Below are 13,349 nucleotides of genomic sequence, written 5' to 3'. Positions count from 1 at the left end.
GTTACAAACGTAATAGGCTGGAACGGTACCTTCTGGCAAAAAACTGTGATCCCGTAACGGTTATATGGCTTAACAGCACCGGCACTTTATCTATCAACTATGTGCTTTGATAGGGATCCGGTGATTCTGACAACTGCAGCTTAATGGGAAGGAGGTACAAAACTTGTAGACCTTTTTATTAAAAAATTAATATGCTTAATCAGAGACAGGACGGGACGGGACGGGACGGGACGGGACGGGACGGGACAGGACAGGACAGGACAGGACAGGACAGGACGGGACAAGGTGGGACAGGGCTTGGCGGGGTGGGGCAAAGCAGGGCGGGGCTGGGCAGGGGGGCAGGGCGGGGCAGGGCACTTGGGGGCAGGGTAAGGAAGTTTGAGTTCGCATTTGTGTGGATGAGGCTAGGCCAGGCCAGGCCAGGCTAGGCAAGGTTTAGGGGAATCTCAAAATCAATAACAGCCATCCAAGAAATTGTTTTTCTTTTGATCAATGTAATCATTTCCTCAAATCCCCAAGCAGAAAAAAACATAAAGTAGAGTTGGAAAGGCACAAAGCCATACATCAAGTCCAGCCAGGTACAGAACACGAGCACCTATCCTCCCCATTATCTGGGTAATCATCTGGCTGCAACATTAATCATATGATCCGTGTAATTACTGCAACAATGTAATTAGATGGATGGTTGATAATAGGTTTATTATCCTCATAATGTCCTAATCCCAAAATACAATGTCTAGCTCATATTCATGCAGGGAGAGTCTCAAATTTTCCTCTCAAGTTTACAGCTCACAGAGACAAAACAATAATTTGTCGACTGGTATCCGAATCATGATGTATTATTTTAAACTTATTCCAATTTGGGCCAACATTATAACCATTAATACGATTTCCTTGAAAATAGTTAACTAAAGACCAAAATCATATGACACCAGACAGAAATGTCAGTGAATAAAATGTTTCAAAATTTCATGTCAATGACTAATTATTAATCCATACTCTTCAATTATGAAGTTGCCTGTAATTTGAACTTGACTTCTTCCAAAGATATCGCACACGGAAAGACGGGCAGGGCAGCCCCTTCGGACGTGCTGCTCGTTGCAGCAGCATTTATGGCCAACATTCACCAGGAACATTCCATATGGTCTCTTCATCGTTCCATGTTATTATTACACTGCTAAAGATCAAAGTGTTTAGTTAATGAGGTATTTTTTCTGTCACAAGCTGGCGTTTGTAGCCCTGCCTTGGCGTGAGAGATGATCGGGAACCAATATTGTTCATTATACGACGAGAGTACTACAAAGGTATGTTGAGGTTAAACGAATACACGGCCATTTTCAGAGCATCAATGTCATGATTATAGCTGCCTTGCACGATAGACAATGCTTAATGCCCGTGACTTAATTCAACACCACTCACAAATTTAACAAATTTGAGTAAGTGATTGAGTGAGTGAGTGAGTGAGTGACTGAGTGAGTGAGTGAGTGAGTGTGTGGGTGGGTGGGTGAGTGAGTGAGTGAGTGATATGTCAATGCTTTAGCCACTTGATTATAGTTGCCTTGCACGATAGACAATGCTTAATGCCCATGACTTAATTCAACACCACTCACAAATTTAACAAATTTGAGTGATTGAGTGAGTGAGTGAGATAGTGAGTGTGTGAGTGAGTGAGATAGTGAGCGTGTGAGTGAGTGAGTGATACGTCAATGCTTTAACCACTTATTTACTCCGACACCTTATAAAATACCATAAAACATGAGTTTTCTGCCCTTCATGACCAGCCCTAAAAATGATTTTTGAAAATAATCTGTAAATCTAAAAAATATAAATTGCGTGGCCTCAGAATGTTTTTATTATCATGTAGGCAATGATCTGCAGAACGTTATGGCCAGATGAAAGGAGTGATCAATCTCGACCCCTCACACCCAGTCAGCGCTAGGTGGAATGGAATAGACAGTTGTAAATCACAAGCTGTCAACGTCCATCACTCTCCTGTCAAGAAGGCAAGGAACCTGCACAGCTGACTGGGGGGCTGTATCAAAACCTGCACATTTTTTCCCCAGTCTTTTTGTGATCTGTCTTGTATGACCTTTTTCACTGGGTCTTGAACTGACAATATGAGGGACAATGTCAAAATTAAAAATAAATTTCAATGGCTAAATTATTCTGTAACAATCATAATGTTCAAGCTTTTCAGTGTGTACAAAACTCATTGCAAAATAGTTAACCTATTAACTTACTCAATACAACATTCATTTTCATATATATTTCTTATTCAAAATCATAATAATTTTGTCCCATCATTGTCAAATTAAAAATAACTTACCCACATACTACCATTTCATACAACACCTCCTTTTCATACAATCCCACTTTTCATACAATCCCACTTTTCTTACAACCCCACTTTTTCATACAACCCCTCCTTTTCATACAACCCCACTTTTCATACAATCCCACTTTTCATACTATCCCACTTTTCATACAACCCATCCTTTTCATACAATCCCACTTTTCATACAATCCCACTTTTCATACAACCCTTCCTTTTCATATAACTCCACTTTTCATACAACCCCACTTTTCATACAACCCCTTCTTTTCATACAACTCCACTTTTCATACAACCCCACTTTTCATACAAGCCCTACTGCTTAACAATCAGTAAGTTGCATAAAGGCATAATTTAACATATTCTACCTCCATGGAGCTTGAATAATCTGTGGACCGATAACATGCCGACTTGGCGGGGTGTAAGAATCTGTATTCATTATCGTCCAAAGTTATTAGTCAGCCCTTTTAACATAGTGAGGAAAGATTCCTTCACCAACAGAGTGTACATGGTAGATAGTATCTTCAAAGTGCCATCGGCTGTTTGAGTGAACACTTCATTAACCTCAAGCTTCATAAGCATTCATGTGCACTACCTGGTGCTCTACTACATGGCCCCCGTAGGGATTCCAGGTTAGAGTAGGTCCCCAGCAACCTATGCTTGTCTCCCCTGTGGGGAACCCAGGTTAGAATAGGCCCCCAGCAATCTATGCTTGTCTCCCCTGTGGGGAACCCAGGTATATAGAGTAGGCCCCCAGCAACCTATGCTTGTCTCCCCTGTGGGGAACCAAGGTATATAGAGTAGGCCCCCAGCAACCTATGCTTGTCTCCCCTGTGGGGAACCCAGGTATATAGAGTAGGCCCCCAGCAACCTATGCTTGTCTCCCCTGTGGGGAACCCAGGTATATAGAGTAGGCCCCCAGCAATCTATGCTTGTCTCCCCTGTGGGGAACCCAGGTATATAGAGTAGGTCCCCAGCAACCTATGCTTGTCTCCCCTGTGGGGAACCCAGGTTAGAGTAGGTCCCCAGCAACCTATGCTTGTCTCCCCTGTGGGGAACCCAGGTTAAAATAGGTCCCCAGCAATCTATGCTTGTCTCCCCTGTGGGGAACCCAGGTATATAGAGTAGGCCCCCAGCAACCTATGCTTGTCTCCCCTGTGGGGAACCCAGGTTAGAGTAGGTCCCCAGCAACCTATGCTTGTCTCCCCTGTGGGGAACCCAGGTTAGAATAGGTCCCCAGCAATCTATGCTTGTCTCCCCTGTGGGGAACCCAGGTATATAGAGTAGGCCCCCAGCAACCTATGCTTGTCTCCCCTGTGGGGAACCCAGGTTAGAGTAGGTCCCCAGCAACCTATGCTTGTCTCCCCTGTGGGGAACCCAGGTTAGAATAGGTCCCCAGCAATCTATGCTTGTCTCCTCTGTGGGGAACCCAGGTTAGAATAGGTCCCCAGCAATCTTTACTGGCAACTAAAGGGATGGGATTGTCAGGCTTGATGACTTGGTTGACTCGTGATATCAATCACTGGATTGTCGGATTATTTACAGGCGGACACACATACACACACACACACACACACACACACACACACACACACACACACACACACACACACACACACACACACACACACACACACACACACACACACACACTCTCTCTCTCTCTCTCTCTCTCTCTCTCTCTCTCTCTCCCTCCCTTCCTTCCTCCCTCCCCCCTCCCACTCTCTCTCACTCACTCACTCCTAATATTATACATAAAAATATACTTTCATATTTTTAAAAAGTATTATCTGTTTAAAATTACTCAAGCTTCATCTGCATCTAAGCTGCTCCTAAATTCATTTCATCCTCTCGTCCATGAAATCTTTTATTGCACAAAACATTTATCTCTTCTAAATATATTTGTTTTAATGCTGATTTTACAGTCAGCTAGATTTACCTATTTTTATTATCTAGATTGTCTTTGATAAAACTAAACGCTGATGTTCCAGCCATGTAGCAGGACTATACAACACGGGGTGAAAGACAAAATCATAGAACCAGACAAAATGCTTGGTGTGAAATCATTACACAGTTATCTCATCTATTGGTGATCACAGACTTCATGAAAGGGAAAAACTGGCTACAATTTTATTCAGAAGATGTGATACATGTATCAGAATAAGGACTTGATGTTTCAAACACAGATAAACCGAAGCATTTTCCTACCTTTCTGTGCGAAGAGTGTAAAGTTTTCCTAACTCTTTTACCTCTCGATAAGGAGATTTCACTTCCTGAAGCATTGTGCGTGCTTTATGAATTGTCGCTTGATTAACGGAAATCTCCCCCTCAACATCCCCCCTCCTTTTAGATTATCGGTTCACATTACTTTCAATTACTATGAACCCCTGGCACGAACAGGCAGGGGGCAGCCATTGCGTGTGAACAGCTCACGCTTGCAGCAAATTAACACTAACGACCCTTCTTGCAAAGCTAGGGCTAACAATGCTACATGATTCCACTTTGGAATAAACTGGAACAATCTTCACTTGTCCCGATTGTACCATCATTAGGGAAAAGGCCAAACAGTCACAAATATGTATTCATGAAGGGATCTTATCTTAATGCCATAATCATTATCTGTAGTTTTCTACTTTTTCTGTATCAAAATTTTTCTTAAACATGTTTTCAGGAAAGTAGCTTTAGGTTAATGATGTTTGTAATTCATTATAAAGTATTTTGATTATTGTTGAATATGTTGAATATATGAACAATGTACACGGACTTCTTTTATATGAATTAGGGGCATTTGCAGAATATTGTGGTTTTAGGAGTATGAGGTGAACTGTTTATTGAACTGGGCCAGCAACCTATGTTTGTTGTTTGAGTATTTGTTTGTTGTTTAACGCTGCACTCAGCAATATTCCAGCTATATGACGGCGGCATCTAATTAATCGAGTCTGGACCAGATAATCCAGTGATTGACATCATGAGCATCGATCTACGGAATGGGGATATGATGACATGCATCAACCAAGTCAGCGAGCCTGGCCACTCGTTAGTTGCCTCTTACGACAAACATAGTCGCCTTTTGCAGCAAGCATGGGTTGCTGAAGACCTATTCTACCCCGAATCTTCATGGGAAGACAATCCATGATGATCCATGACGATCCATGACGATCCATGACAATCCATGATGATCAATGACATTCTATGACGATCCATGACAATCCATGACGATCTATGACGATCCATGAAAATCCAAGACAATCCACGACAATCCATGAATATCCATGATGATCCAAGACGATTCATGACAATCCATGACGATCCATGACAATCCATGAATATTCATGACCATCCATGAATATCCATGAATATCCATGACGATCCAAGACGATTCATGAAAATCCATGACGATCCATGACAATCCATGAATATTCATGACCATCCATGAATAACCATGACAATCCATGAATATCCATGACGATCCAAGACGATTCATGAAAATCCAAGACAATCCATGAATATCCATAACGATCCAAGATGATTCATGACAATCCATGACGATCCAAGACGATTCATGACAATCCATGACGATCCATGACGATCCATGACAATCCATGAATATCCATGACGATCCATGATGTAAGAAACACGCCTTGAAGTGGGTAAATAGTATACTAGACATAGTGAGAGCACAACTGACACGTTAATCACATCCTATCCCAGACAATTAGCAGTTCCAAGAGACATTCGACAGTGCTGTACAACACACCACGACAGGGTGACTCCACAGGCTATCTGTATGTCAGAACTCATTACCTCAGACTTCCAATATTATATGACAATTCCAAATTAAATTCATTAGCTCCATCCTTCATGACAGACTTCTTACACCTGACAACGAAACTGTCATGGATAACACTCTCAACCATGGATAACATTCTCAACCCATTCTCAACCATGAATAACATTCTCAACCATGGATAACATTCTCAACCCATTCTCAACCATGGATAACATTCTCAACCCATTCTCAACCATGGATAACATTCTCAACCCATTCTCAACCATGGATAACATTCCCATTCATGGATAACATTCTCAGTCATGGATAACATTCTCAGTCATGGATAACATTCCCATTCATGGATAACATTCCCATTCATGGATGCTATACTCTCAACAACAGATAGTAAGTACTCTTGCCAGGGACAACATCCTCAGCTGTGGACAGAATTATCTGCTGACGAACACACCAGTCTTAAGTTCAACATTCAGCCAAGTTACAAATCATTCACAATCCGCGGAGTATGACAGTGAATTTAACAAACTTGTTCAGGGTAATACCCTCACCAAAATGCAAGCTATGATTAAATAATTTTCTTCTTAATATCTTTAGCAATATTCAAGAACTTCGATCAAGTAAAAGTAATGTTGAATCTATCAATCACCCTTAACAACTATCAAATCCTTTTTTCTCCTAACAAGTCCAAATCCAATTACCCTAACAACTACTCAGATTAAATACAATTTGAAAGTACTTACCTAACAACTACTTGGCTTAATTATCCTGAGCTAGCACCACTGAGCCGGCACATCCTTACAACAGTGGGCAATGCACCAAATGACTGTAGACAGGCTAAAACAGTCTACCCTGCTGGTCAACACAGCCTGGGGCAAGAGTTGCAAAATAAATGTATGGTTTCCTCTGTGCTACCAGAAGAACAGAGATACAAGTCTCCAAGACCACAGAACACTCTCTAGCCTGAGAGCAAGATTCTGCTGCAGGGTGGTCAGGAGGGTCTGGAGGAGGGGGAACCAATGACAGGTAAACTTCAGGTAGAATTTGGAAAGGCAGAACCCAAATTTCATCAGCGGAGTCAAAGATTTACTGGAACAAGGGTTGGAGTCGAAGGCGAGCATATCGTGTCATGTTTGACTAATATCACTGGTGACATATCAAACACGTGAAGAAGATTGGTATGGGTCGATAATAATGTTGAGCATTAATGGCTCCCCATTTAGAGTCTCCAATAAAGAAGAAATGTTGATCGAGTGTGAGCAGTTAATTAGAAGCACAAGCCAGGGACGGGGAGAGCCGCTTGAGGGGGTGGGTAATCTTAGGTCACCCCTGCCTTAGGTGAATTGTGTGTGTGTGTGTGTGTGAGGAGGGGGGGAGAGAGAGAGAGAGAGAGAGAGAGAGAGAGAGAGAGAGAGAGAGAGAGGGGGGGGAGTTCAGGCCATGGGAGAGAGAGAGAGGGAGGGAGGGAAGGAGGGAGTGTAGGAGAGAGCAGGGAGGGAAGGAGAGAGCAGGGAGGGAGGGAAGGAGAGAGCAGGGAGGAAGGAGAGAGCAGGGAGGGAGGGAAGGAGAGAGCAGGGAGAGAGGGAAGGAGAGAGAGAGAGAGCAGAGAGAGAGGGGGGAGTTCAGGCCATGGGAGAGAGAGAGAGGGAGGGAGGGAAGGAGGGAGTGTAGGAGAGAGCAGGGAGGGAAGGAGAGAGCAGGGAGGGAGGGAAGGAGAGAGCAGGGAGGAAGGAGAGAGCAGGGAGGGAGGGAAGGAGAGAGCAGGGAGAGAGGGAAGGAGAGAGAGAGAGAGCAGAGAGAGAGGGGGGAGTTCAGGCCATGGGAGAGAGAGAGAGAGAGAGAGAGAGAGGGAGGGAGGGAGGGAAGGAGGGAGGGAAGGAGAGAGTGTAGGAGAGAGCAGGGAGGGAGGGAAGGAGAGAGAGAGCAGAGAGAGAGGGGGGAGTTCAGGCCATGGGAGAGAGAGAGAGAGAGAGAGGGAGGGAGGGAGGGAAGGAGGGAGGGAAGGAAAGAGTGTAGGAGAGAGCAGGGAGGGAGGGGAGAGAGAGAGCAGAGAGAGAGAGAGAGAGCAGAGAAAAAGAGGGAGAGAGAGAAGGGAGAAGGGGGGGAGTTCAGGCCATGGGGTCGGGAGAAGGGGAGGAGGCAGAAGGGTTGGGACATCATCTAAAGTGAGAAGTTTGGCGATGCAGAATTTATGTGAGAGGTGGGCTAGCTGTTATGTGATGTTGCTTTGAGGGTCTGGAACAGACAGTTATAGCCATGAAGTAGTGTTAGGGTTAGCACACCAGGCAGCCTGTCAGGGATGCTGGGTGAATAGACTTGCACAAGTCTCTAAGGCAATAATCATTAGTTTAAATCATAATTTCTAGATTATGTAAATAATAAGAACAATTTCTCCCCATAAGCGACTGGAGTCCACATATCTAGACTTGAGTATTAGGAGGAGAGAATTACTACACATCCATGGACTTTTCTTTCAGTGGAGCCTTGGAGCAAGGCTACTGGATGAAGAACCGAAGCTGTCACATTGTTGGGGTCTCAGGGATTAAGGTAGGGACACAGGAGGCTGCTTATGGTTTTATGTCACATTCCAGCTCTGTCATGGAAGCCAGGAAATAACAGTCTGGTAAAACAAAACAGTGGTTGATATCATGAGCAACAGCCAAGAACAAGGTGGTTGTTGGGTGGGAAGTTGGGTTGTTGTGGGGTGGGGAAGATGGTTGTGGGACGGGAGGATGGGCTGTTGTGGGGTGGGGAAGATGGTTGTGGGGTGGGAAGATGGTTGTGGGGTGGGAAGATGGTTGTGGGGTGGGAAGATGGGCTGTTGTGGGTTGGAGAAGATGGTTGTTGGGTGAGAAGATGGGCTGTTGTGGGTTGGAGAAGATGGTTGTGGGGAGGGAAGTTGGGCTGTTGTGGGTTGGAGAAGATGGTTGTGGGGTGGGAAGATGGGCTGTTGTGCGATGGGGAAGATGGTTGAGGGTGGGAAGATGGTTGAGGGTGGGAAGTTGGGCTGTTGTGGGTTGGAAAAGATGGTTGTGTGGTGGGAAGTTGGGCTGTTGTGGGGTGGGGAAGATGGTTGTGTGACGGGAAGATGGGCTGTTGTGGGTTGGGGAAGATGGTTGTGGGGAGGGAAGTTGGGCTGTTGTGGGTTGGAGAAGATGGTTGTGGGGTGGGAAGATGGGCTGTTGTGCGATGGGGAAGATGGTTGAGGGTGGGAAGATGGTTGAGGGTGGGAAGTTGGGCTGTTGTGGGTTGGAAAAGATGGTTGTGTGGTGGGAAGTTGGGCTGTTGTGGGGTGGGGAAGATGGTTGTGTGACGGGAAGATGGGCTGTTGTGGGTTGGGGAAGATGGTTTTGGGGTGGGAAGATGGTTGTGGGGTGAGAAGATGGGCTGTTGTGGGTTGGGGAAGATGGTTTTGGGGTGGGAAGATGGTTGTGGGGTGGGAAGATGGGCTGTTGTGGGTTGGAGAAGATGGTTGTGGGGTGAGAAGTTGGGCTGTTGTTGGTTGAAGAAGATGGTTGGGGGGTGGGAAGTTGGGCTGTTGTGGGTTGGGGAAGATGGTTGTGGGGAGGGAAGTTGGGCTGTTGTGGGTTGGAGAAGATGGTTGTGGGGTGGGAAGATGGGCTGTTGTGCCATGGGGAAGATGGTTGTGGGGTGGGAAGATGGTTGAGGGTGGGAAGTTGGGCTGTTGTGGGTTGGGGAAGATGGTTGAGGGTGGGAAGTTGGGCTGTTGTGGGTTGGAAAAGATGGTTGTGTGGTGGGAAGTTGGGCTGTTGTCGGTTGGAGAAGATGGTTGTGGGGTGGGAAGATGGGCTGTTGTGCGATGGGGAAGATGGTTGAGGGTGGGAAGATGGTTGAGGGTGGGAAGTTGGGCTGTTGTGGGTTGGATAAGATGGTTGTGGGGTGGGAAGTTGGGCTGTTGTGGGGTGGGGAAGATGGTTGTTTGAGTGGGAAGTTCAGGATAGGAGGTTGGACTGTAGGAATTATGGTTGATCATTTGGGGTTTGGAATGTTGGGGTCCTTGTGAGGTTTTAGGATCTATTGGTGGGAATGCACAAGTGAATCTCGCTGTGAGTCACACACTTTCTGCACAAACTAGGAAAGGTTTGGGTGAGAGAGTGAACCAGAGAGTTCCAAACAATGCCTGTTACGGTTAAATAATACAGAACAAGTTGAAGAAGACTGTTAAATATTTCAACCATCCTGAAAATAGAACTGCTCAAAGATTGAAAACATCACATCTTTTACCATGAAGGAGACTCTCGGGACCTGTTTGCAAAACACAAACTGCAAAGGTTTCCTTTTGGAAGGCAATATCCCAGATCATGTGATCTAATCATCAAAACATCCTCTAGGAGTAGGGGACGAGAAAGAGACAAGATAATTATAAACAGCCCTCAAGGAGGAGGAACAAAATGTATGTCACCACTCCTCTTTTATCTTCAAACACATCACACATTAGATCATACCAAGAAGTGACACTTCTTATTTGTCTCAGGCACTTTATTACGAGAAAGAGCTTTTCAAAAGGTCTCACAAACCAAAATAACACTTCTGTTTATACCAAAATAACATGCTTATACTCAAAATAATATTTCTATAAATGTGGCAGAGGGAAGAAACTCGTAAAAATGGTAGCTCAGTAGTGGGTCAGTCGGTCAAAGTTTGCTTTTTGCAATGTTGGGGGTTCTTCCTGGGTGAGGGAATAATCAGATTTTCTTTTCCCTCCTAGTCAAACCTTTATATATCTCTGGTGAACTAAACACAAAGGTTGACATTCAAACCATTAGTAGATTGGATGGAAAGTAGCTCCAACTGTTTAATTTGAGCACTTGTTGAGAAAACTGTATTTAGTCTTTCCAAAGTTAGATTGCTCAGATCAAATGAGGACTGGCAGTCACTGCATCAGGGTATTGAAGTAGTTTTAAGGAAAGTGCTATCAAATTGAGTTATCTTAAGTACCTGTAGTTGGAAGGTGAAATGGTAATTCTTGAGTAATCAAACTGATGCAGACATTTGAGGATACATTTGGTTATTGTGTGGCCTTCTGATAGCATCATCAATAGGGAATATGTGTTAGCTTTTCAGCTATGGAATGAAAGAATATTTGCAGAATGTTTGAAAATCAACATTCTAATTTATCAAAGTGTAATTTCCACAGCAAACAACCCAGCCACTTTATACCCCTTTCATAAATACATATATCAGACCGCCTCCATGGTCTAATGGTAGAGCGTCCGCCTGGAGAGGGGAAGGTCCAGAGTTCGATCTCCAGCCGCGTCATACCAAAAGACGTTAAAAGATGGTACTTGTTGTTACCCCGTCTGGCGCTTGGCATTAAGGGGCTAAAACAAGGACTGGTTGGCTCGGAGTCAGTATACTGTGTCTGAGTGGGGTATTCATGTTAAACTGCGGCATGGTATCTCAGTGAGCTAGCACTATAAATCGGCATCAGTCCGGACTAGTACAAGCAGCCATACCCCCACACACACGTGCATGCACGTCGCTATATAAGTGCAATAATCTTGGACGCGATGTTAAACCCCATTTCACCTCACCTCACCTCACATATATCATGGATGCATGTGCAATGTATTACTTACAAATTTTGTGGCAGAATCAAAGCGTTGACAACAGTCATACTTCAGTTTGTCACTCACGGCAGAGCACACTTTCAAATTTCACGCCAAACCACACGCTTTTTCTCTAATACCATCCACTATCAGTTACCACCCCTGTCCAAGCCAAGCCATTCAACCGTATACCACGAAATAAACAAAGTGACTTTCTGTCATCTACAATTTGTTGTTTTGTTTTGTTTGTTCACTGCAGTGAGTGAGTGAGTTAGTGAGGTTTTACGATGCTTTTATACTCCAGCAATATCACGGCAGGGGACACCAGAAATTTGCTTCACAGACTGTACCAATGTCGGGAATCAAACCCAGGTCTTCAGCGTGATGAGCGAACGCTTTAACCACTAGGCTACCCGACCGCCCCTCGGTATGTATTGATTTTTGTTGAAGGCAGTATACTTCAAAAGGCAGGCCATAACAACAAACATGATTATCATACCTCAATGTCAGAATGAGGAGATCTGATTGGTTCACGTGATCTTGATAAAGAAATATGTATCCTGCTTGGGAGGGAAATAAATTTCTGAGCAGGAGAATAAATCCCTTATACCCCATCATGAAGAAGACAGGCTGGATGTCGATTTCTGAGCAGATGAATAAATCCCTTATATCCGCTTCCAAGCCATATGCCTTTGAAAGAATCAGGTGTTGAATCAGATTGTCAAAATGTTTGACTGGGATAATTTTGAAAACACAGGAATTGTGAGGTGGTTTATATATGTTGATGTTTAAGGTTGTATTCACCAGTTTTGTAAATTGTTTGGGATATGTAAGCTTAGGAGGGAGAAGATTGTTTGGGCCTTTGTAGTATTTTGTGAGAGAAGATTGTTTGGGCCTTTGTAGTATTTTGTGAGAGAAGATTGTTTGGGCCTTTCAGGTATTTTGTGAGAGAAGATTGTTTGGGCCTTTGAAATATTTTGTGTGGGAAGATTGTTTGGGCCTTTGAAGTATTTTGTGAGAGAAGCTTGTTTGGGACAGTGAGGTTATTTGATGAGAAGACTGTTTGGGACAGTGAGCAATTTCATGAGAGAGATATTTCAGTGATGAAGTTGTTTGGGGTTTTGAAGTATTTTGTGAGAGAAGATTGGTGGAAGAGTGAGACATTTGGTGCAAGAAGATTGTTTGGGCCTTTGAAGTATTTGGTGCGAGAAGATTGTTTGGGCCACTGAACTATTTTCTGAAAATAATATTGTTTAGGCTTGGGGCTTATTTAGGAAAGAGAATTATTTGTGTTTCTGAAATTTTACTTGAAGAAGTCAAGGCATTTTAGGAGTGATGATGATTCTTCTGGTCAGTGACAAATTTTGGAGCAAAAAGCAAACTACAGTCCTAATGATAGCTAAATAATTGTCCCCTGCCCATGATTATGCACAAGAAGTTCAGCATTAGAACTCTGTATGCCATTGACACCCACAGCGTCTTTGAACATGGAGCCTCATCCATAGACCAATCATGGCCTCCTAGTCCAAAGGAGGCTGGGATTGTTTCATGTTCCTTCTCTTCTGACAAACAAGTGGGAGTGAGGCTTAATGGTGCCGTCTCCGGTGCCGTCATCCCAGCAATTTAAGGATTTTCTTCTGTCACTTGTGGGTGATGTAAT

General features: G+C 44.1%; 1 protein-coding gene across 9 annotated transcripts in view; it reads right to left on the bottom strand.

Annotated features, from left to right (window-relative positions):
* Window positions 1-13,349, bottom strand: part of LOC124144419 (rap1 GTPase-activating protein 1-like) — a 345,341-nt gene that overhangs the window by 182,394 nt on the left and 149,598 nt on the right. Inside the window, exon 1 of one of the 9 annotated variants that reach the window (XM_048402803.1) lies at window positions 6,863-6,966. The exons of the other annotated variants lie outside the window; for them this stretch is intronic. The gene's annotated coding sequence lies outside the window, so the exon portion shown is untranslated. Of the gene's footprint in view, window positions 1-6,862; window positions 6,967-13,349 lie in introns of those variants that run through there. 9 annotated transcript variants of the gene reach the window in all.

Source organism: Haliotis rufescens, unplaced genomic scaffold, assembly GCF_023055435.1.
Source record: "Haliotis rufescens isolate VD_foot unplaced genomic scaffold, xgHalRufe1.0.p SCAF_29, whole genome shotgun sequence".
Classification (NCBI taxonomy): Eukaryota; Metazoa; Mollusca; class Gastropoda; order Lepetellida; family Haliotidae; genus Haliotis; species Haliotis rufescens.
This window is presented reverse-complemented; position numbering and strand designations above follow the sequence as displayed.